At 50.5% G+C, this 24486-nt stretch overlaps 1 long non-coding RNA gene across 2 annotated transcripts in view; it reads left to right on the forward strand.

Moving 5' to 3' along the window:
• Positions 1-1192: 1192 nt before the first annotated feature.
• LOC134947646 (uncharacterized) overlaps positions 1193-24486 on the forward strand; it is a 65302-nt gene continuing 42008 nt past the window's right edge. Inside the window, exon 1 of one of the 2 annotated variants that reach the window (XR_010182678.1) lies at positions 1193-1385. This is a non-coding gene — a long non-coding RNA (uncharacterized LOC134947646). The remainder of the gene's footprint in view (positions 1386-24486) is intronic. The other variant, XR_010182677.1, reaches the window with a different exon arrangement.

Consider the following 24486-nt stretch of genomic DNA (forward strand, 5'->3'; position numbering starts at 1 on the left):
GCTCCGACCGCGACGTCTTCTTCCTCGCGCCGCCGGGATCTTCTGCGCTCCGACGATCGTCTCCACTGCTCCCGCCCGTCTTCTTCTTTCTTCGAGCTCTTCCGCGCGCGCGGTGTCTTCGGCTCCCGCCCGGCGTCTGACGCCGGGGCCTATGACGCGGTGAGCGCCGATTGGCTCGCCGCGTCCCTCTCTGATAGGTTGCCGCTCCGGGAGCCGCGATTGGCTCCCGGAGGGCGCCAACGTTTAAATCTACCCGCAGCCTCCGGTCCGGTGCAGGGAAAAGGGTAATCCCTGCACCGGACACCCGCCGCCACGCACCCAGCGCTGGGGACAGACAAGCTGCCCCAGCGCTGTCCCCAGCTAGGGACAGCAACACTGATGTGCCCACAGGGCACATCTCTACATTGCCAGCAGATCTCACTGTAAAATAAAATACCTAAAATATACTTTCTTTCTAGGAGCTCAGGAGAGCCCCTAGTGTGCATCCAGCTCAGCCGGGCACAATATTCTAACTGAGGTCTGGAGGAGGGTCATAGTGGGAGGAGCCAGTGCACACCAGGTAGTCCTAAAGCTTTCTTTAGTTGTGCCCAGTCTCCTGCGGAGCCGCTATTCCCCATGGTCCTTACGGAGTCCCAGCATCCACTTAGGACGTCAGAGAAATAAAATATTATAATTGGGGTATTTACTGCTTCATTACACCTGGAAAATAAGTGGGAAAGGCAGTTGCTGCAGACTGCCCCAGATCCCTGGCAGCTATGTGACTGGAGGAGGACTTGTAACCTCAGCCTGCAGACAGCCAGTGCACACACACACCCGAGCTGCCAGGCTGCTGCATCCTCCTCCATGTGTCCTCTATCCACAGCAGCTTGCCCCTTCTCTGGGCCCGCTCTCCCGGGGCATGATGGGAGTTGTAGTCCGCAGCGCCCCTGGCTGACTCCCACACCCCCTACTGCCGCGCAGTTGGCTGTCAGTAACGCGCATGCATCGCCGCTCCGCTCAGCCTCTCAGTGCGCGCTTCAGCTTTTATGTTAACTGGGTGGGAGATAGCCGCTGCCAGCCAGGCCAATAGCAGCAGAAGGGGGCGGGGATTCGAACGTAGTCTGAACCCGCGCACGTGGGTGGGCGGGGAGTCATCGTGACGGCGTTATAGGTTTGGGAATCCATAAATGAAATCTGCAGTGGGCGGGGCTGGCACCAGAACGGGGCTTGCTGGGCGGGGCTGTGACAGGGGCATCACACTTGGCGTCTGACGTCACCCGCGATCCGAAGTGAAGACAAAGCGGAGTTCCTCATAGTCTGTGCCGGCGCTGCCTGCCTGCCGTGTCACCAGTGCGCAGTACTGCCTGCTGAGGGCTGGGGACTGACAGTGACTGTGGAGAGCAGCTGTGAGTAATGCGTGCTCTGAGGAGAATAGAGAACAGCTGATATGTTACTGACTCACAGGGGGTCATACGATTATAACAATAGACATGTAGGGGGGCGCCCAGCACAGGGCTATCCCGCCCCGCATGTCAGTGCCGTCCATAGATATATATATGGACGGATCGGGTGGTATGCTGTGCATACACACTGCCCGGTCCGTCGGGGACTGACGTCATGAACTGGGCGGACGTATACAGACACCCGCCCAGTTCAGCTGACAAACACGGCCGGCTGCAGCAGCATGTGTACAGGCGGTCGGCTGGTCCCCCATACACGCAGCGATGCGCCAATATATCGTTAGATATATTGGCCATCGGCTGTGCAGTAGGGCCGACGCGATTTGTCCGAACGACGGAGTTCACAGACATATCGCCCGTACACACTGGCCGACAGACCTGTGATATATCTGCCAGTGTGTACGGGCCATTACCTCTACTGGTGGTCAGCGCAAGATCGTTCGGGATCCTGGCGATCGGATGCCTTGTGCCCGTATTGTCAGCTATATAGCGAGGCTGGCCATCGGCATCCCAAATCCCTGACGCACAGACAGTATGCCGGGATGCCGATGGACCGCCTCGCTGTATGGCTGACTTGACACGGCTCCAGTACCTACACACAGAGCAGCACTTTGTAAGGGGGGGGAGAGGGGGAATACATGAATACATCGGGCCTATGGATATCATGACAGCGGTAAAGCTATTTGACATCGGCCAGCGACCATCGATGATTCCTTATCATTGATGGTTTATGGCCATCCCAAGTTCTCAGTCTACCTACAGTCTACCTGGCTGTTGAAAGGCATTCTATTTTGTGCACTGGACACCTTTACATACCTCCCAACATGACCCTCTGCAGGAGGGACAGAATGCTCTGTTCGTGGACTTACCTCTTACTGTATGATTGCCATCACCTGTGCTGAAACACCTTTCTTATCCATTAACCTGTTCAAAACAGGTGCCGTCAATCCTAAATTAAGAGAAAAGTTCAGAAGCAGAGCATTGTGTCCCTCCTGAAGAGGGTCATTTGGGAGGTATGCATTTACAGTCATTCTGTCACAGAGTTTGTAAACCAAATCCTTTATTAAACGTGGTTATGGTACGGTATTGCCTAATACTTACCATACCTTGAACGATATGCAGTTATATTCCCGACTGTCGGGATCCTGGCGGTCGAAATCCCGATGCAGAAAACCTGCAGCCATTGAAATGCCGACTGTCAGAATCCCACCTGTCGGCCAGAAACCTCACTTGGGTGGTGGTCCACACCACCACCCGAGGGGGCATAGAACCTTGTGGCGAGCATAGCGAGCCCACGAAGGGAACATGCTGCGCTTGAGGTCGGGCTTTCGGCTGTTGAGATTCCGCCGTCGATATTTCGACCGCCGGGATCCCGTCATTCGGTAATACTCACTGATCCCCCTTGAACATTGCTTCTCGACCTCTTTGCTAAGATCAAGTGTAGTGCCCCCAGGTCAGTTCCTGGGAATGTCACATATTTACAAAGAGTCTGTGAGATTTCTCACTAAAAGAGGTCTCTAATTCTTTGTACTATATATCTATATTTCTCTAGCATCCATAAGGAATACTGGGGCTCACTTAGTACGATGGGGTATAGAAGGGGTCCAAAAAAGCCGGTGCACTTTAAATTTCTTCAACTGGGTGTGCTGGCTCCTCCCCTCTATGCCCCCTCCCACAGGCAGTTTAGTAAAAAGTGCCCTCAGGAGAGGATGCGCATCTCTGCCGTTTCAGAGCGTTTTCTTCAGTTTATATTTTAAACTTTATTATTTTCGGTATGCTGTTTGGTCAACAGTATACCTGCAGCATGAGATTTAGGGAGGGTCGGTTACCGGCCTCTGTAAGGTGTCAGAGCCGCGTCCCCGCTGCCAAACCACCATCCTGAGAGGTTGTTGTTCTGCGGGGCACTGCGCATTGGCGGTCTCAATCGCAGCACGCCGCACACCCCTAACGCAGCCTGAAGGTGAGAAGAGTGGTGAGTACAAACCGGGGGCCCCGCTAGGGGGGTCCCCCGGTTCTTTGTACGTAGCGACGGCAGGGGCGGCATACGGGACCCTCCCCGGGGGGGCCCGCTATAGCCCCCCTGCGTACACTGGCAGCAGAGTAAAAACTAACATACACTGTGAGGTTTCTACATTATCAGGAGACATTGCCAGTATAATAACAGCATAAGCTCCGGCGCCATTACAGTTGGCGGAGCTTCCTCAGAGCGGGATCAGCAGCATTTTGGCGCCTTCCTCTGCCCAGCGCTGCAGCAGCAAGGACACACCGCTCCTCCAGCACTCTGGGATACACAACAAAGTGGTACAGGGGTGTGGAATAGAGAGGGGGGAGAGCCGCTATTGCTCTCTAAATAGTGTCTGGGATAGTTAAAAAATCCGGTTTTTCTGTGATATTTTATTAGCCTGCAGTCTTACTGAGTCTGACAGGCTGGGTGTGCTCTCCCTCACTGGGTGTCCTTCTCACATAAGGTAAAGGGCAGGCTTGCTATTATACCGTGTGTGTGTGTTTGTAGCCTGTGATAGCGGGCTTCTGGATGACTCATGCCATCCATACCTATGCTACTCAAATTCAAGAGGACCTTGCGGGGGATATGCCCCTGGTCACTACGGTGACCATCATCAAGCCTATCCGTTTAGTAGATAGACAGTGTCTAGTTAGACAGTCAATAGATAGACACCATATATTAGACAGACATTAGGTCGACATGTCAAAAGGTCGACAGGTCAAAAGGTCGACATGATAATTGTCGACATAAAAAAGATAGACAAATGTGTTTTTTTAATTTAACATGTTTTTGGATTATTTCATACTTCCTCTATCCATGTCGGCATAGAGTTGGTTATAAACCTTGTGGCGAGCGCAGCGAGCCACCGTGCCCGAAGCGTGGCGAGCGTATGCCTTTCTGCAATTGGGGTGCCAGATGACAAAACTATCCACACAAAGCACAAAAATGCAAAAAACATGGTGTCTACCTTTTGACCCTGTCGACCTTTTGACCCTGTCGACCTTTTGACCCTGTCGACCCTTTGACCTGTCGACATTTTCCATGTCGACCTTTTGACCCTGTCGACCTTTTGACCCTGTCGACCTAATGTTTGTCTAACATATGGTGTCTATCTATTGACTGTCTAACTAGACACTATCTATCTTTCATACCGGAACCATCATCAAGCACATTCAGGACACTGCACGCGTCCTGTGTGATTCCCTCAAGGAAATAGGCACTATCAGTGCTAGGACTACTACCATGGCAGTGTCAGCGCGCAGAGAATTGTGGACGCAGATTCCAAGTGCAGTGTGGAGTCTATTCCCTTCTCAGGGGAGTGGCTCTTTGGGGTTGAGCTAGATACGTGGATTTCTAAGGTCACTGCAGGAAAATCAATATTTCTCCCCTCTGGGGCCCTGCCGGCTAGGCGTTCTAACCCGGGGCCGGCTGCTCAGTCCTTTCATACTAACAGGTTCAGATCAAGAGCCAGGGGTGCCTCCAATGCAACACGAGGCAACAGGTAAGACAAGAAAACCAGCTACTGCCAGTTCTCAGGAACTAAGCACCAGCTCAGCTTCCACAAAAACCTCAGCATGACGGTGCCCCCCCCACCCCAAGGGAATCTCGAGGTGGGAGCTCGACTGCGTCACTTCAACCGCTTCTGGGAAACCTCCTGCCAGGATACATGGGGAAAGGACCTAAATTCTCAGGGCTTCAAGCTGGAGTTTGACAGTGCTCCTCCCCAGCGATTTTTCAAATCAAGCTTACCAGTTTTGGAGGATACACGAGTCACGTTACTACTAGCCATCCAAAAGTTGGTCCAGTCCCAAGTCATTGTTCCAGTGCTACTACAACAACAAGGAAAGGGTTATTACTCCAACCTGTTTGTAGTACCGAATCCGGACGGTTCGGTAAGGCCCATTCTGAATCTAAAATCTCTGAACTCTTACCTAAAGGTTTTCAAGTTCAAGATGGAATTCCTGAGAGCAGTGATTGTGGGTCTAAAAAAACAGGAGTTCATAGTTTCTTTGGATATAAAGGACACTTATCTGTATATCCCAATTTCGCCGCCTCATCATGGCTTACCTGCGGTTGGCCCTGCTGGACAATCACTACCAATTTCAGGCGTTACCCTTCGGCCTGTCCTCAGCTCTGAGGGTCTTCACGAAGGTGATGGCAGAGATGATGTTCCAGCTCAGAGTCCAGGGGGTCAATGTTGTCCTTTACCTGGACAATCTTTTGATAAAAGCGAGATCCAGTGAACTTCTCCTACTCAATATAGATCGCACTGTTCAGCTGTTGTCACAACATGGGTGGATCCTCAAATTACAGAAGTCCCACTTGGAGCCTACTCAGCGACTCCTGTTCCATGGTATGTTTCTGGATACTGTGGCTCAGAGAGTGTTCCTCCCAGAGGACAAAGCAAGGACACTCCAGAAAATGGTCCGTCTGGTCCTACGGCCTACTCGCATATCCATCCATTTTTGCATAAAATTGTTGGGAAAGATGGTAGCCTCCCGATGCATAACCTAGTCCTGAGGCTGCTCCTCCATCCTTCTACCTCATGCCTTCTCAGCTTTGCTTACATACTGCCATCGGGCTACCTCCCGCTTGCTTGCACCTCATATCATCTGTCTGTCGCCCCTTCCCACTAGATTGTTAGCTCTTCAGAGCATGGCCCTCTTTCCTCTTGTTGTCAAAGCCCTCTTCTCAACACATTTCACTCGCAGCTATCTCCTACTCAGCGACCATCTTTACCCGCTTTTTCTCCCGCTGGTCAAGACTCGTCTCCATCTATGGCCACCAGCCCCAAGTAGTACGATGGTTACTCCCTCGCTACTTACATCTTAGCTGTATTATGTTTTGAGAATACTGGTGCTCTTTGTTACCTGTACTCTATTTTTGTTTTCTCTAACGTCCTAGTGGATGCTGGGGACTCCGTAAGGACCATGGGGATAGACGGGCTCCGCAGGAGACATGGGCACTTTAAGAAAGAATTTAGGTTCTGGTGTGCTCTGGCTCCTCCCTCTATGCCCCTCCTCCAGACCTCAGTTTGATACTGTGCCCAGATGAGGTGGGTGCTTTTCAGTGAGCTCTCCTGAGTTTGCTGAGAGAAAGTATTTTGTTAGGTGTTAGGTTTTTTATTTTCAGGGAGCTCTGCTGGCAACAGACTCCCTGCATCGTGGGACAGAGGGGAGAGAAGCAGCCCTACTCTCTGAAGCTAGGTCCTGCTTCTTAGGCTACTGGACACCATTAGCTCCAGAGGGATCGTACGCAGGATCTCACCCTCGCCGCACGATCCCAAAGCCGCGCCGCAGAGCCGGAAGACAGAAGCCGGGTGAGTATAAGAAGCAAGAAGACTTCAAATCGGCGGCAGAAGACTCCGTTCTTCACTGAGGTAACGCACAGCACTGCAGCTGTGCGCCATTGCTCCCACACACCTCACATACTCTGGTCACTGTAAGGGCGCAGGGGGGACGGGCGGCCTGGGCAGCAATTGGCACCTCTTTTGGCAAAAGTTTAACATATATACAGTTGGGCACTGTATATATGTATGAGCCCCCACCAAAAATTGTACATTTAAGCGGGACAGAAGCCCGCCGCTGAGGGGGCGGGGCTTGTTCCTCAGCACTCACCAGCGCCTTTTTTTCTCCACAGCTCCGCTGAGAGGAAACTCCCCAGTCTTTCCCCTGCAGATACACGGTAGAAGAGGGTAAAAAGAGAGGGGGGGCACATAATTAGGCGCAAAAACAATATAAACAGCCGATACTGGGTTAACATTAAGTTACTGTGTTATTCCTGGGTTTATAGCGCTGGGGTGTGTGATGTCATACTCTCTCTCTGGGGTATATTTACTAAGGTCCCGATTTTGACCGAGATGCCGTATTTTCATTAAAGTGTCATCTCGGTAATTTACTAAGCAATAATCACGGCAGTGATGAGGGCATTCGTAATTTTTTGGAAGTCCAACAAAAAAATTACGAATGAATACACCATCGGTCAAAACGCGGCTGTTTAACTATGAATCTCGGTAATTTACTAAGAAGTGCAAAGCAAAAAAAAAAAAAACACTGCCGTGAAAAATTGCAACTCGTAAAAAAGTGCTAAAAAAAAACAGACCTGCTTTTTTAATCCGTGATTGTATAGGCATGCAGGGATCCATGAGATCCGTGCATGTATATCAGTGGGAAGGGGTGGGAAAGTGGTTATTTTCTTAAAAAAAATTGCGTGGGGTCCCCCCTCCTAAGCATAACCAGCCTCTGGCTCTTTGAGCCGATACTGGTTGCAGAAATATGGGAAAAAAATTGACAGGGGTTCCCCCATATTTAAGCAACCAGCATCGGGCTCTGCGCCTGGTCCTGGTTCCAAAAATACGGGGGACAAAAAGAGTAGGGGTCCCCCGTATTTTTAAAACCAGCACCGGGCTCCACTAGCTGGACAGATAATGCCACAGCCGGGGGTCACTTTTATATAGTGCCCTGCGGCCGTGGCATCAAATATCCAACTAGTCACCCCTGGCCGGGGTACCCTGGGGGAGTGGGGACCCCTTCAATCAAGGGGTCCCCCCCCCCCAGCCACCCAAGGGCCAGGGGTGAAGCCCGAGGCTGTCCCCCCCATCCAATTGGCTGCGGATGGGGGGCTGATAGCCTTTTGTGAAAATGAAAAGATATTGTTTTTAGTAGCAGTACTACAAGGCCCAGCAAGCCTCCCCCGCATGCTGGTACTTGGAGAACCACAAGTACCAGCATGCGGCGGAAAAACGGGCCCGCTGGTACCTGTAGTACTACTACTAAAAAAATACCCAAAAAAAGACAATACACACACACCTTGAAAGTAAAGTTTTATTACATACATCCACACAAACATACAAACATACTTACCTTATGTTCACACGAGGGTCGGTCCTCTTCTCCAGTAGAATCCATGGGGTACCTGTTGAATAAATTCTACTCACCAGATCCAGGGTCCCAGGCTCCTCGGAGAATCCTTTTGTAATCCACGTACTTGATTAAAAAAAAAAAAAACGGACACCCGAGCCACGCACTGAAAGGGGACCCATGTTTGCACATGGGCCCCCTTTCCCCGAATGCCAGAAACCCACTCTGACTGATGTCTAAGTGGGTTTCTTCAGCCAATCAGGGAGCGCCACGTTGTAGCACCCTCCTGATCGGCTGTGTGCTCCTGTACTGACTGACAGGCAGCACGCGGCAGTGTTACAATGTAGCGCCTATGCGCTCCATTGTAACCAATGGTGGGAACTTTCTGCTCAGCGGTGAGGTCACTTTCGGTCAACCGCAGGGCAGAAAGTTCCCACCATTGGTTACAATGGAGCGCATAGGCGCTACATTGTAACACTGCCGCGTGCTGCCTGTCAGTCAGTACAGGAGCACACAGCCGATCAGGAGGGTGCTACAACGTGGCGCTCCCTGATTGGCTGAAGAAACCCACTTAGACATCAGTCAGAGTGGGTTTCTGGCATTCGGGGAAAGGGGGCCCATGTGCAAACATGGGTCCCCTTTCAGTGCGTGGCTCGGGTGTCCGTTTTTTTTTTTTTAATCAAGTACGTGGATTACAAAAGGATTCTCCGAGGAGCCTGGGACCCTGGATCTGGTGAGTAGAATTTATTCAACAGGTACCCCATGGATTCTACTGGAGAAGAGGACCGACCCTCGTGTGAACATAAGGTAAGTATGTTTGTGTGGATGTATGTAATAAAACTTTACTTTCAAGGTGTGTGTGTATTGTCTTTTTTTGGGTATTTTTTTAGTAGTAGTACTACAGGTACCAGCGGGCCCGTTTTTCCGCCGCATGCTGGTACTTGTGGTTCTCCAAGTACTGCTACTAAAAACAATATCTTTACATTTTCACAAAAGGCTATCAGCCCCCCATCCGCAGCCAATTGGATGGGGGGGACAGCCTCGGGCTTCACCCCTGGCCCTTGGGTGGCTGGGGGGGGACCCCTTGATTGAAGGGGTCCCCACTCCCCCAGGGTACCCCGGCCAGGGGTGACTAGTTGGATATTTGATGCCACGGCCGCAGGGCACTATATAAAAGTGACCCCCGGCTGTGGCATTATCTGTCCAGCTAGTGGAGCCCGGTGCTGGTTTTAAAAATACGGGGGACCCCTACTCTTTTTGTCCCCCGTATTTTTGGAACCAGGACCAGGCGCAGAGCCCGATGCTGGTTGCTTAAATATGGGGGAACCCCTGTCAATTTTTTTCCCATATTTCTGCAACCAGGATCGGCTCAAAGAGCCCGAGGCTGGTTATGCTTAGGAGGGGGGACCCCACGCAATTTTTTTAAAAGTTTTACAGTGTTTATTTAAAAAAAAAAAAAAAGTGAACCCCAGCACGGATCACACAGATCCGGCCGAGATTCATTTTGAAAAAGTCGGCAGTGTTTTGCTAATCACTGCCGTAAAAAACAGAAAAAAAAAAACGAATGACATCGACATCGGAAAACCCGAAAAGGCAAAATACGGCAGCTTAGTAAATTAGTCGTAATCAATTCAAAAAGTTGCAATTTTACACTGTCGATGTCATTCGTGATTGAACTTTGACCTTTTTCCGAAAATTACGAATGTTAGTAAATATACCCCTCTGTCTCTCCAAAGGGCCTTGTGGGGGAACTGTCTTCAAAAAGGGCATTCCCTGTGTGTGTGGTGTGTCGGTACGCTTGTGTGGACATGTTTGACGAGGAAGGCTATGTGGAAGCAGAGCGGGAGCAAATTAATGTGGTGTCTCCGCCGACTGCGCCGACACCTGATTGGATGGATATGTGGAAGGTTTTAAATGATAATGTTAATTCCTTGCATAAAAGGTTAGAAAAAGCTGAAGCCTCAGGACAGTCAGGGTCCCAGCCCGTGCCTGATCCTATGTCGCAAAGGCCGTCAGGGTCTCAGAAGCGCCCACTATCCCAAATTGTTGACACAGATACCGACACGGATTCTGACTCCAGTGTCGATTACGATGATGCAAAGTTACAGCCAAAATTGGCTAAATCCTTCTGTTATATGATTATAGTAATTAAGGATCTGTTGCACATCACAGAGGAAACCCCAGTCCCTGACAAGAGGGTACATATGTATGGGGAAAAGAAGCCGGAGGTAACCTTTCCCCCTTCACACGAGCTAAATGAGTTATGTGAAAAGGCTTGGGAATCTCCAGATAAAAAAAACTGCAGATCTCCAAAAGGATTCTTATGGTGTATCCTTTCCCGTCAACGGACAGGTTACGCTGGGAATCCTTCCCTAAGGTGGACAAAGCTTTAACACGCTTATCCAAGAAGGTAGCACTGCCGTCACAGGATACGGCTACCCTCAAAGATGCTGCGGATCGCAAACAGGAGGTTACCCTGAAGTCCATTTATACACATTCGGGTACCTTGCTGAGGCCGGCGATCGCGTCGGCCTGGGTGTGTAGTGCTGTAGCAGCATGGACGGTTACCTTATCTGAGGAAATTGATACCTTAGACAAGGATACTATATTGTTGACCTTGGGGCATATTAAAGACGCTGTCCTATATATGAGAGATGCTCAAAGAGACATTAGTCTACTGGGTTCTAGAATAAATGCTATGTCAATTTCTGCCAGAAGGGTCGTGTGGACTCGGCAATGGACAGGCATATGGAGGTTTTACCTTACAAGGGTGAGGAATTGTTTGGGGAGGGTCTCTCGGACCTGGTCTCCACAGCTACTGCTGGAAAGTCAAATTTTTGCCATATGTTTCCTCACAGCCTAAGAAAGCACCGTATTATCAAATGCAGTCCTTTCGATCACAGAAAAACAAGAAAGTCCGAGGTGCGTCCTTTCTTGCCAGAGGCAGGGGCAGAGGAAAGAAGCTGCACAACACAGCTAGTTCCCAGGAACAGAAGTCCTCCCCGGGCCTCTACAAAATCCACGGCATGACGCTGGGGCTCCACAGGCAGAGCTAGGCCCGGTGGGGGCACGTCTTCGAAATTTCAGCCACAAGTGGGTTCATTCCCAGTTGGATCCCTGGGCAATAGATATTGTGTCTCAGGGATACAAGCTGGAATTCGAGGCGATGCCCCCTCACCGATACCTCAAATCGTCCCTGCCAGCTTCCCCCCACGAGAGGGAAATAGTGTTAACTGCAATTCACAAATTGTATCTTCAACAGGTGGTGGTCAAGGTTCCCCTCCTTCAACAAGGAAGGGGTTATTATTCGACCATGTTTGTAGTCCCGAAACCGGACGGTTCGGTCAGACCCATATTGAATTTAAAATCCCTGAACATGTACCTGAAAAGGTTCAAGTTCAAGATGGAATCGCTGAGAGCGGTCATCGCAAGCCTGGAAGGGGGGGATTTTATGGTGTCTCTGGACATAAAGGATGCTTACCTTCATGTCCCCATTTATCCGCCTCATCAGGCGTACCTCAGATTTGTGGTAGAGGATTGTCATTACCAATTTCAGACGTTGCCGTTTGGTCTCTCTACGGCTCCGAGAATATTTACCAAGGTAATGGCGGAAATGATGGTGCTCCTGCGGAAGCAAGGGGTCACAATTATCCCATACTTGGACGATCTCCTCATAAAAGCGAGATCAAGAGAGCAGTTGCTGATCAGCGTAGCACTTTCTCTGGAAGTGTTACAGCAACACGGCTGGATTCTAAATATTCCAAAGTCGCAGTTGGTTCCTACGACTCGTCTGCCTTTCCTAGGCATGATTCTAGATACAGACCAGAAAAGGGGTTATCTCCTGATAGAGAGCTCAGGAACTCATGACACTGGTCAGAGACCTCTTGAAACCAAAACAGGTGTCGGTGCATCACTGCACTCGAGTCCTGGGAAAGATGGTGGCATCATACAAGGCCATTCCCTTCGGCAGGTTCCATGCGAGGACCTTTCAATGGGACTTACTGGACAAGTGGTCCGGATCACATCTTCAGATGCATCGGTTAATCACCCTATCCCCCAGGGCCAGGGTGTCTCTCCTGTGGTGGCTGCAGAGTGCTCACCTTCTCGAGGGCCGCAGATTCGGCATTCAGGACTGGGTCCTGGTGACGACGGATGCAAGCCTCCGAGGGTGGGGAGCAGTCACACAGGGAAGAAATTTCCAAGGTCTGTGGTCAAGTCGGGGAGACTTGCCTTCACATCAACATCCTGGAACTAAGGGCCATATACAACGCCCTACGTCAAGCGGAGACCCTGCTTCGCGACCAACCGGTTCTGATTCAGTCAGACAACATCACCGCAGTGGCTCATGTAAACCGCCAGGGCGGCACAAGGAGCAGGGTGGCGATGGCGGAAGCTACCAGAATGCTTCGCTGGGCGGAAAATCACGTAAGCGCACTGTCAGCAGTGTTCATCCCGGGAGTGGACAACTGGGAAGCAGACTTCCTCAGCAGACACGACCTCCACCCGGGAGAGTGGGGACTTCATCAGGAAGTCTTCGCACAGATTGCAAGTCGGTGGGAACTGCCACAGGTGGACATGATGGCATCCCGCCTCAACAAAAAGCTACAAAGGTATTGTGCCAGGTCAAGAGACCCTCAGGCGATAGCGGTAGACGCCCTGGTGACACCGTGGGTGTTCCAGTCGGTCTATGTATTTCCTCCTCTTCCTCTCATACCCAAGGTGCTGAGAATAATAAGAAAAAGAGGAGTGAGAACAATACTCATTGTTCCAGATTGGCCACGAAGGACTTGGTATCCAGATCTGCAAGAAATGCTCACAGAGGACCCGTGGCCTCTTCCTCTAAGACAGGACTTGTTGCAACAGGGGCCCTGTCTGTTCCAAGACTTACCCGGGCTGCGTTTGACGGCATGGCGGTTGAACGCCGGATCCTAGCAGAGAAAGGCATTCCGGATGGGGTCATTACTACGCTGATAAAGGCTAGGAAGGACGTGACAGCGCAACATTATCACCGTATATGGCGAAAATATGTTGCTTGGTGTGAGGCCAGGAATGCCCCTACGGAGGAATTCCAGCTGGGCCATTTCCTTCACTTCCTACAGTCAGGAGTGAATTTGGGCCTAAAATTGGGTTCCATTAAGGTCCAGATTTCGGCCCTATCCATTTTCTTTCAAAAGTAGTTGACTTCTCTGCCTGAAGTTCAGACGTTTGTAAAGGGAGTGCTGCATATTCAGCCCCCTTTTGTGCCTCCAGTGGCACCTTGGGATCTTAACGTGGTGTTGAGTTTCCTGAAATCCCACTGGTTTGAACCACTCAAAACGGTGGAGTTGAAATATCTCACGTGGAAGGTGGTCATGCTATTAGCCTTGGCTTCGGCTAGGCGTGTGTCAGAGTTGGCGGCTTTGTCACATAAAAGCCCCTATCTGGTTTTCCATGCGGATAGAGCAGAATTGCGGACCCGTCCACAATTTCTGCCGAAAGTGGTTTCATCCTTTTATATAAACCAACCTATTGTGGTGCCTGTGGCTACTACTGACTTGGAGGATTCCGAGTTGCTTGATGTGGTCAGGGCTTTGAAGGTTTATGTAGCCAGAACGGTTAGGGTCAGGAAAACAGAGTCTTTGTTTATCCTGTATGCTTCCAACAAGCTTGGTGCTCCTGCTTCAAAGCAAACTATTGCTCGCTGGATCTGTAACACGATTCAGCAGGCTCATTCTGCGGCTGGATTGCCGCTGCCAAAATCAGTTAAGGCCCATTCCACTAGGAAGGTGGGCTCTTCTTGGGCGGCTGCCCGAGGGGTCTCGGCATTACAGCTTTGCCGAGCGGCTACTTGGTCAGGTTCAAACACTTTTGCTAAGTTCTACAAGTTTGATACCCTGGCTGAGGAGGACCTTGTGTTTGCTCATTCGGTGCTGCAGAATCATCCGCACTCTCCCGCCCGTTTGGGAGCTTTGGTATAATCCCCATGGTCCTTACGGAGTCCCCAGCATCCACTAGGATGTTAGAGAAAATAAGATTTTACTTACCGGTAAATCTATTTCTCGTAGTCCGTAGTGGATGCTGGGCGCCCGTCCCAAGTGCGGAATTCTTCTGCAATACTTGTATATAGTTATTGCTTCAATAAGGGTTATGTTATGGTTGCATCAGGGTTGACCTGATGCTCTGTTGTTTATCATACTGTTAACTGGTTGTTTTCACATGTTATACGGTGTGATTGGTGTGGCTGGTATGAATCTTGCCCTGGATTACCAAAATCCTTTCCTTGTACTGTCGGCTCTTCTGGGCACAGTTTCTCTAACTGAGGTCTGGAGGAGGGGCATAGAGGGAGGAGCCAGAGCACACCAGAACCTAAATTCTTTCTTAAAGTGCCCATGTCTCCTGCGGAGCCCGTCTATCCCCATCGTCCTTACGGAGTCCCCAGCATCCACTACGGACTACGAGAAATAGATTTACCGGTAAGTAAAATCTTATTATTTATTTACTGTAATGCTGAGTTTTGTCTCCTTGTACTGTCCTTTGTATGGCGCTGCAAAACACTTGTGGCGCCTTATAAATAAAATGTAATAATAATAAGGCTATCCAGTACAGAAAGGTTCCATGCCAGAACATTTCAATTGGCTCTCCTGAGCAAGTGGTCTGGGTCACATCTGCAGATGCACTAGATAATACGTCTGTCACCTCAGGTCAGGATCTCCCTCCTGTGGTGGCTACAGTCCTGAAACCTGCTGGAAGGTCGCAGTTTCGGGATTCAGGATTGGATCCTCATCACGACAGATGCGAGTTTGAGAGGATGGGGAGCTGTCACCCAAGGGCTTCAGTTCCAGGGCAGGTGGTCAACCCGTGAAGCCCTATTTCTGTTCATCATTCTGGAACTTCAGGCGATCTACAATGCTCTGCTTCAGGCCTCTCCTCTGCTCAGGGACCGGGCAATCCAGGTTCAGTCGGACAACGCCACGGCGGTGGCCTACATATATCGACAAGGAGGGACAAAAAGCTGAGCCTGCATGCAGGAGGTTTCAAAAATACTCCTCTGGACAGAAAGAAACGCAGGAGCAATGTCAGCCATCTTCATTCCGGGGGTTGACAATTGGGAAGCGGACTTCCTGAGTCGTCATGCTCTCCACCCGGGAAAGTGGGGTCTCCACCAACAGGTGTTTCAACTAGTGATGTGCACCGGAAATTTTTCAGGTTTTGTGTTTTGGTTTTGGATTCGGTTCCGCGGCCGTGTTTTGGATTCGGACGCGTTTTGGCAAAACCTCCCTGAAAATTTTTTGTCGGATTCGGGTGTGTTTTGGATTCGTTTTTTCTCTGACGTCCTAAGTGGATGCTGGGGACTCCGTCAGGACCATGGGGAATAGCGGCTCCGCAGGAGACAGGGCACAAAAGTAAAAGCTTTAGGATCAGGTGGTGTGCACTGGCTCCTCCCCCTATGACCCTCCTCCAAGCCTCAGTTAGGTTTTTGTGCCCGGCCGAGAAGGGTGCAATCTAGGTGGCTCTCCTAAAGAGCTGCTTAGAGTAAAAGTTTTATTAGGTTTTTTATTTTCAGTGAGTCCTGCTGGCAACAGGCTCACTGCAACGAGGGACTTAGGGGAGAAGAAGTGAACTCACCTGCGTGCAGGATGGATTGGCTTCTTAGGCTACTGGACACTAGCTCCAGAGGGACGATCACAGGTACAGCCTGGATGGGTCACCGGAGCCGCGCCGCCGACCCCCTTGCAGATGCTGAAGAGAGAAGAGGTCCAGAAATCGGCGGCTGAAGACTTCTCAGTCTTCATGAGGTAGCGCACAGCACTGCAGCTGTGCGCCATTGCTCTCAGCACACTTCACACCAACGGTCACTGAGGGTGCAGGGCGCTGGGGGGGGCGCCCTGGGCAGCAATGAAAGTACCTATACTGGCTAAAAATACATCACATATAGCCTCTGGGGCTATATGGATGTATTTAACCCCTGCCAGGTTGTCAGAAAAACGGGAGAAGAAGCCCGCCGAAAAGGGGGCGGGGCCTATTCTCCTCAGGCGTCCAGGCGTCTCAAACACCGTCAGGGGCTTTAAAACGCCCATTTACCTCAGTCGGTCGACACAGACACGGACACTGACTCCAGTGTCGACGGTGAAGAAACAAACGTATTTTCCTTTAGGGCCACACGTTACATGTTAAGGGCAATGAAGGAGGTGTTACATATTTCTGATACTACAAGTACCACAAAAAAGGGTATTATGTGGGGTGTGAAAAAACTACCTGTAGTTTTTCCTGAATCAGATAAATTAAATGAAGTGTGTGATGATGCGTGGGTTTCCCCCGATAGAAAATTATTGGCGGTATACCTTTTCCCGCCAGAAGTTAGGGCGCATTGGGAAACAACCCTTAGGGTGGATAAGGCGCTCACACGCTTATCACAAGTGGCATTACCGTCTCCAGATACGGCCGCCCTCAAGGAGCCAGCTGATAGGAGGCTGGAAAATATCCTAAAAAGTATATACACACATACTGGTGTTATACTGCGACCAGCGATCGCCTCAGCCTGGATGTGCAGCGCTGGGGTGGCTTGGTCGGATTCCCTGACTGAAAATATTGATACCCTTGACAGGGACAGTATTTTATTGACTATAGAGCATTTAAAGGATGCATTTCTATATATGCGAGATGCACAGAGGGATATTTGCACTCTGGCATCAAGAGTAAGTGCGATGTCCATATCTGCCAGAAGATGTTTATGGACACGACAGTGGTCAGGTGATGCAGATTCCAAACGGCACATGGAAGTATTGCCGTATAAAGGGGAGAAGTTATTTGGGGTCGGTCCATCGGACCTGGTGGCCACGGCAACAGCTGGAAAATCCACCTTTTTTACCCCAAGTCACATCTCAGCAGAAAAAGACACCGTCTTTTCAGCCTCAGTCCTTTCGTCCCCATAAGGGCAAGCGGGCAAAAGGCCAGTCACATCTGCCCAGGGATAGAGGAAAGGGAAGAAGACTGCAGCAGGCAGCCCATTCCTAGGAACAGAAGCCCTCCACCGCTTCTACCAAGTCCTCAGCATGACGCTGGGGCCGTACAAGCGGACTCAGGTGCGGTGGGGGGTCGTCTCAAGAGTTTCAGCACGCAGTGGGCTCACTCGCAAGTGGACCCCTGGAGCCTACAAGTAGTATCCCAGGGGTACAGATTGGAAATTCGAGACGTCTCCCCCTCGCAGGTTCCTGAAGTCTGCTTTACCAACGTCTCCCTCCGACAGGGAGGCAGTATTGGAAACAATTCACAAGCTGTATTCCCAGCAGGTGATAATCAAAGTACCCCTCCTACAACAAGGAAAGGGGTATTATTCCACACTATATTGTGGTACTGAAGCCAGACGGCTCGGTGAGACCTATTCTAAATCTGAAATATTTGAACACTTACATACAAAGGTTCAAATCAAGATGGAGTCACTCAGAGCAGTGATAGCGAACCAGGAAGAAGGGGACTATATGGTGTCCCTGGACATCAGGGATGCTTACCTCCATGTCCCAATTTGCCCTTCTCACCAAGGGTACCTCAGGTTCGTGGTACAGAACTGTCACTATCAGTTTCAGACGCTGCCGTTTGGATTGTCCACGGCACCCCGGGTCTTTACCAAGGTAATGGCCGAAATGATGATTCTTCTTCAAAGAAAATGGACGATCTCCTGATAAGGGCAAGGTCCAGAGAACAGTTGGAGGTCGGAGTAGCACTATCTCAAGTAGTTCTACGACAGCACGGGTGGATTCTAAATATTCCAAAATCGCAGCTGTTTCCGACGACACGTCTGCTGTTCCTAGGGATGATTCTGGACACAGTCCAGAAAAGGGTGTTTCTCCCGGAGAAGAAAGCCAGGGAGTTATCCGAGCTAGTCAGGAACCTCCTAAAACCAGGAAAAGTGTCAGTGCATCATTGCACAAGGGTCCTGGGAAAAATGGTGGCTTCTTACGAAGCGATTCCATTCGGCAGATTTCACGCAAGAACTTTTCAGTGGGATCTGCTGGAAAAATGGTCCGGATCGCATCTTCAGATGCATCAGCGGATAACCCTGTCTCCAAGGACAAGGGTGTTTCTTCTGCGGTGGCTGCAGAGTGCTCATCTATTAAAGGGCCGCAGATTCGGCATTCAGGACTGGGTCCTGGTGACCACGGATGCCAGCCTGAGAGGCTGGGGAGCAGTCACACAGGGAAAAAATTTCCAGGGAGTGTGATATAGTCTGGAGACTTCTCTCCACATAAATATACTGGAGCTAAGGGCAATTTACAATGCTCTAAGTTTAGCAAGACCTCTGCTTCAAGGTCAGCCGGTATTGATCCAGTGGGACAACATCACGGCAGTCGCCCACGTAAACAGACAGGGCGGCACAAGAAGCAGGAGGGCAATGGCAGAAACTGCAAGGATTCTTCGCTGGGCGGAAAATCATGTGATAACACTGTCAGCAGTGTTCATTCCGGGAGTGGACAACTGGGAAGCAGACTTCCTCAGCAGGCACGACCTCCACCCGGGAGAGTGGGGACTTCATCGGGAAGTCTTCCACATGATTGTGAACCGTTGGGAAAGACCAAAGGTGGACATGATGGCGTCCCGCCTGAACAAAAAACTGGACAGGTATTGCGCCAGGTCAAGAGACCCTCAGGCAATAGCTGTGGACGTTCTGGTAACACCGTGGGTGTACCAGTCGGTGTATGTGTTCCCTCCTCTGCTTCTCATACCCAAGGTACTGAGAATTATAAGACGTAGAGGAGTAAGAACTATACTCGTGGCTCCGGATTGGCCAAGAAGGACTTGGTACCCGGAACTTCAAGAAATGCTCACAGAGGACTCATGGCCTCTGCCGCTAAGAAGGGACTTGCTTCAGCAAGTACCATGTCTGTTCCAAGACTTACCGCGGCTGCGTTTGACGGCATGGCGGTGGAACGCCGGATCCTAAGGGAAAAAGGCATTCCGGAAGAGGTCATTCCTACCCTGGTCAAAGCCAGGAAGGAGGTGACCGCACAACATTATCACCACATGTGGCGAAAATATGTTGCGTGGTGTGAGACCAGGAAGGCCCCACGAAGAAATTTCAACTCGGTCGATTCCTGCATTTCCTGCAAACAGGAGTGTCTATGGGCCTCAAATTGGGGTCCATTAAGGTTCAAATTTCGGCCCTGTCAATTTTCTTCCAGAAAAAATTGGCTTCAGTTCCTGAAGTCCAGAAGTTTGTCAAGGGAGTACTGCATATACAACCCCCTTTTGTGCCTCCAGTGGCACTGTGGGATCTCAACGTAGTTCTGGGATTCCTCAAATCACATTGGTGTAAACCGCTCAAATCTGTGGATTTGAAATATCTCACATGGAAAGTGACCATGCTGTTGGCCCTGGCCTCGGCCAGGCGAGTGTCAGAATTGGCGGCTTTGTCTCACAAAGCCCATATCTGATTGTCCATTCGGACAGGGCAGAGCTGCGGACTCGTCCCCAGTTTCTCCCTAAGGTGGTGTCAGCGTTTCACCTGCACCAGCTTATTGTGGTACCTGCGGCTACTAGGGACTTGGAGGACTCCAAGTTGCTAGATGTTGTCCGGGCCCTGAAAATATAGGTTCCAGGACGGCTGGAGTCAGGAAAACTGACTTGCTGTTATCCTGTAGGCACCCAAAAAACTGGGTGCTCTTGCTTCTAAGCAGACGATTGCTAGTTGGATGTGTAGTACAATTCAGCTTGCACATTCTGTGGCAGGCCTGCCACAGCCAAAATATGTAAATGCCCATTCCACAAGGAAGGTGGGCTCATCTTGGGCGGCTGCCCGAGGGGTCTCGGCTTTACAACTTTGCCGAGCTGCTACTTGGTCAGGGGCACACCCTGGCTGAGGAGGACCTGGAGTTCTCTCATTCGGTGCTGCAGAGTCATCCGCACTCTCCCGCCCGTTTGGGAGCTTTGGTATAATCCCCATGGTCCTGACGGAGTCCCCAGCATCCACTTAGGACGTCAGAGAAAATAAGAATTTACTTACCGATAATTCTATTTCTCGTAGTCCGTAGTGGATGCTGGGCACCCATCCCAAGTGCGGATTGTCTGCAATACTTGTACATAGTTATTGTTACAAAAATCGGGTTATTATTGTTGTGAGCCATCTTTTCAGAGGCTCCGCTGTTATCATGCTGTTAACTGGGTTCAGATCACAGGTTGTACGGTGTGATTGGTGTGGCTGGTATGAGTCTTACCCGGGATTCAAAATCCTTCCTTATTGTGTACGCTCGTCCGGGCACAGTATCCTAACTGAGGCTTGGAGGAGGGTCATAGGGGGAGGAGCCAGTGCACACCACCTGATCCTAAAGCTTTTACTTTTGTGCCCTGTCTCCTGCGGAGCCGCTATTCCCCATGGTCCTGACGGAGTCCCCAGCATCCACTACGGACTACGAGAAATAGAATTATCGGTAAGTAAATTCTTATTTTTTTTTTTTACAAAAAACCCTCAAAACAGCTTAAATCATAGAATTTGGGGGTCATTTTGATCCCATAGTATTATTAACCTCACAAACCATAATTTTCACTCATTTCCAGTCTATTCTGAGCACCTCACACCTCACAATATTATTTTTAGTCCTAAAATTTGCACCGAGGTCGCTGGATGACTAAGCTAAGCGACCCAAGTGGCCGACACAAACACCTGGCCCATCTAGGAGTGGCATTGCAGTGTCAGACAGGATGGCCGATTAAAAAAATAGTCCCCAAACAGCACATGATGCAAAGATAAATGAAAGAAAAAAGAGGTGCAAGATGGAATTGTCCTTGGGCCCTCCCACCCACCCTTATGTTGTATAAACAGGAAATGCACACTTTAACAAACCCATCATTTCAGCGTCAGGGTCTGCCACACGACTGTGACTGAAATGACTGGTTGGTTTGGGCCCCCACCAAAAAAGAAGCAATCAATCTCTCCTTGCACAAACTGGCTCTACAGAGGCAAAATGTCCACCTCCTCCTCATCCTCCAATTCCTCACCCCTTTCACTGTGTACATCCCCCTCCTCACAGTTTATTAATTAGTCCCCACTGGAATCCACCATCTCAGGTCCCTGTGTACTTTCTGGAGGCAATTGCTGGTGAATGTCTCGACGGAGGAATTGATTATAATTCATTTTGATGAACATCATCTGCTCCACATTTTCTGGAAGTATCCTCATACGCAGATTGCTGACAAGGTGACCGGCTGCACTAGACACTCTTTTGGAGTACACACTGGAGGGGGGGCAACTTAGGTAAAATAAAGCCAGTTTCTGCAAGGGCCTCCAAATTGCCTCTTTTCCTGCCAGTATACGTACGGTCTGTCTGACGTGCCTACTTGGATGCGGTCACTCATATAATCCTCCACCATTCTTTCAATGGTGACAGAATCATATGGAGTGACAGTAGACAACATGTCAGTAATCGTTGGCAGTTCCTTCAGTCCGGACCAGATGTCAGCACTCGCTCCAGACTGCCCTGCATCACCGCCAGCGGGTGGGCTCGGAATTCTTAGCCTTTTCCTCGCAGCCCCAGTTGTGGGAGAATGTGAAGGAGGAGCTGTTGACGGGTCACGTTCCGCTTGACTTGACAAGTGTCTCACCAGCAGGTCTTTGAACCTCTGCAGACTTGTGTCTGCCGGAAAGAGAGATCCAACGTAGGTTTTAAATCTCGGATCGAGCACGGTGGCCAAAATGTAGTGCTCTGATTTCAACAGATTGACCACCTGTGAATCCTGGTTAAGCGCATTAAGGGCTCCATCCACAAGTCCCACATGCCTAGCGGAATCGCTCTGTTTTAGCTCCTCCTTCAATCTCTCCAGCTTCTTCTGCAAAAGCCTGTTGAGGGGAATGACCTGACTCAGGCTGGCAGTGTCTGAACTGACTTCACGTGTGGCAAGTTCAAAGGGTTGCAGAACCTTGCACAACGTTGAAATCATTCTCCACTGCGCTTGGGTCAGGTGCATTCCCCCTCCTTAGCCTATATCGTAGGTAGCTGTATAGGCTTGAATGGCCTTTTGCTGCTCCTCCATCCTCTGAAGCATATAGAAGGTTGAATTCCACCTCGTTACCACCTCTTGCTTCAGATGATGGCGGGGCAGGTTCAGGACTGTTTGCTGGTGCTCCAGTCTTCGGCACGCGGTGGCTGAATGCCGAAAGTGGCCCGCAATTCTTCGGGCCACCGACAGCATCTCTTGCACGCCCCTGTCGTTTTTTAAATAATTCTGCACCACCAAATTCAATGTATGTGCAAAACATGGGACGTGCTGGAATTTGCCCAGATGTAATGCACGCACAATATTGCTGGCGTTGTCCAATGTCACAAATCCCCAGGAGAGTCCAATTGGGGTAAGCCATTCTGCGATGATGTTCCTCAGTTTCTGTAAGAGGTTGTCAGCTGTGTACCTCTTATGGAAAGCGGTGATACAAAGCGTAGCCTGCCTAGGAACGAGTTGGCGTTTGCGAGATGCTGCTACTGGTGCCGCCGCTGCTGTTCTTGCTGCGGGAGGCAATACATCTACCCAGTGGGCTGTCACAGTCATAGTCCTGAGTCTGCCCTGGTCCACTTGTCCACATGTCCGTGGTTAAGTGGACATTGGGTACATCTGCATTTTTTAGGACACTGGTGACTCTTTCTTTATCATCCACTAGGGGTCACTGGAGTACTCTTGGGATATGGACGGGCTTCCGCAGGAAACAGCACTGAATATTCAAATTAGTAACACTCCACCCCTCCATATCCCTGAGCACTTACCCAGTGTTTTTTCTGTGCTGAACGTGGTAGCAGCTTAATACCTGAAGTCACGGTTTTGTTGAAGAAACTTTTATTTTTATTTTTATTTTTTCTACTATTTGTACACATCCCTTTCCCCCTTCCAAAAGGCAGGGTCAGGGATCGTGCAGCTGCTGATAGCAGCACGGGCGTGTCGGGCCTCTCTGAAAGAGCTCCCTCACAGCCCTCACATCCTCCTGCACTGGCTAGCCGGCGCTTACTGAAAAGCCCCGTCGGAGCCTCCGCACGTCTGCGGGAGTAAGGTATGTGAAACGGGGCGGTCAGCTCCCGCTGCCGCCCCGACGTGTGGGGACATAGTGCTTGGTGACGGCAGAGGGATTGTTACGCGGCTCTCCCCTCTCAGCCTCCGGCAGGTACCGCGGCTCTCCCCGCTCAGGCGCCCGCACGTTCGACCGCGGTTCTCCCCGCTCAGGCGCCCGCACGGTCGGCCACAGACCTCCGTGCAGGCACCGCGGCTCTCCCCGTTCAGGCGCCCGCACGGTCGGCCACAGACCTCCGTGCGGGCGCCGCGGCTCTCCCCGCTCAGGCGCCCGCACGTTCGGCCACAGACCTCCGTGCAGGCACCGCTGATCGATTCTTACAGGCCGCCGCCCGCCGCAGCGCTACCTTGATTAGCTGACGCCGCTATTATACACGAGGCCACCGCTGGGACACACGAGGCACATAGCGCTCTACGATACCCGCTGGGGGCCCACACGCTGCGCTGCCGCTGTAATAAGCTAAAAGAGCAGGCAGCCATTACAGGGGGGACAATAATAATGTCGCAGAGAAATACTGCAGCAGCAGAGGAGATTGTTACAGTATAATCAGTGAAAGTTGTACCAGCACGGTGATTATATGTATAAGTTAGCAGGGCAGACATTTTTAACATGCTTCCTGTGTTTTCCTGCTGTGATTCCAGAACGTTCCTGCCTTACATCTCTACACCACCGGAAGGCGCAGGGGTGTTAGTGGGAATTTGGGATCAAATTTCTTAGTACTGGCCACGTGTATTGCACTGGGCCAGATATATATACAGAGCCACCTTATTGCTATTTTACTGAGTCGTGCAGGTGTCTGTTTTTTGTGTATTGTATTGTCTGTCGCCATGAGTAAGGCACCAGCAAAAACTAAAAAGCATATTTGCAAAGTATGTGGCAGTGTGTTACCGGATGCATCTACCACATGTAACGTATGTTTTGTGGATTCCGTTCAGAATACCATTTCTGCTCCGGTTTTGCAACCAATTTCCTCACCGGACCCTCCGTGGGGTATGTTAGTAAATGTACTGGAGAAATTTCAGACAGAAATGACCGCTGCTCGTCTGGAGCGAGAAACGTTAAGATCTGAGTCTAGGGTGAGACCGCCAGAACTACCGGAGGCGTCTCAGCCTTGCGTACGGTCCAAATCCATTTTGGGCAAACGGGATAATTTTCATATGT

The sequence above is a fragment of the Pseudophryne corroboree genome, chromosome 8 (genome assembly GCF_028390025.1).
Source record: "Pseudophryne corroboree isolate aPseCor3 chromosome 8, aPseCor3.hap2, whole genome shotgun sequence".
Taxonomy (NCBI): Eukaryota; Metazoa; Chordata; class Amphibia; order Anura; family Myobatrachidae; genus Pseudophryne; species Pseudophryne corroboree.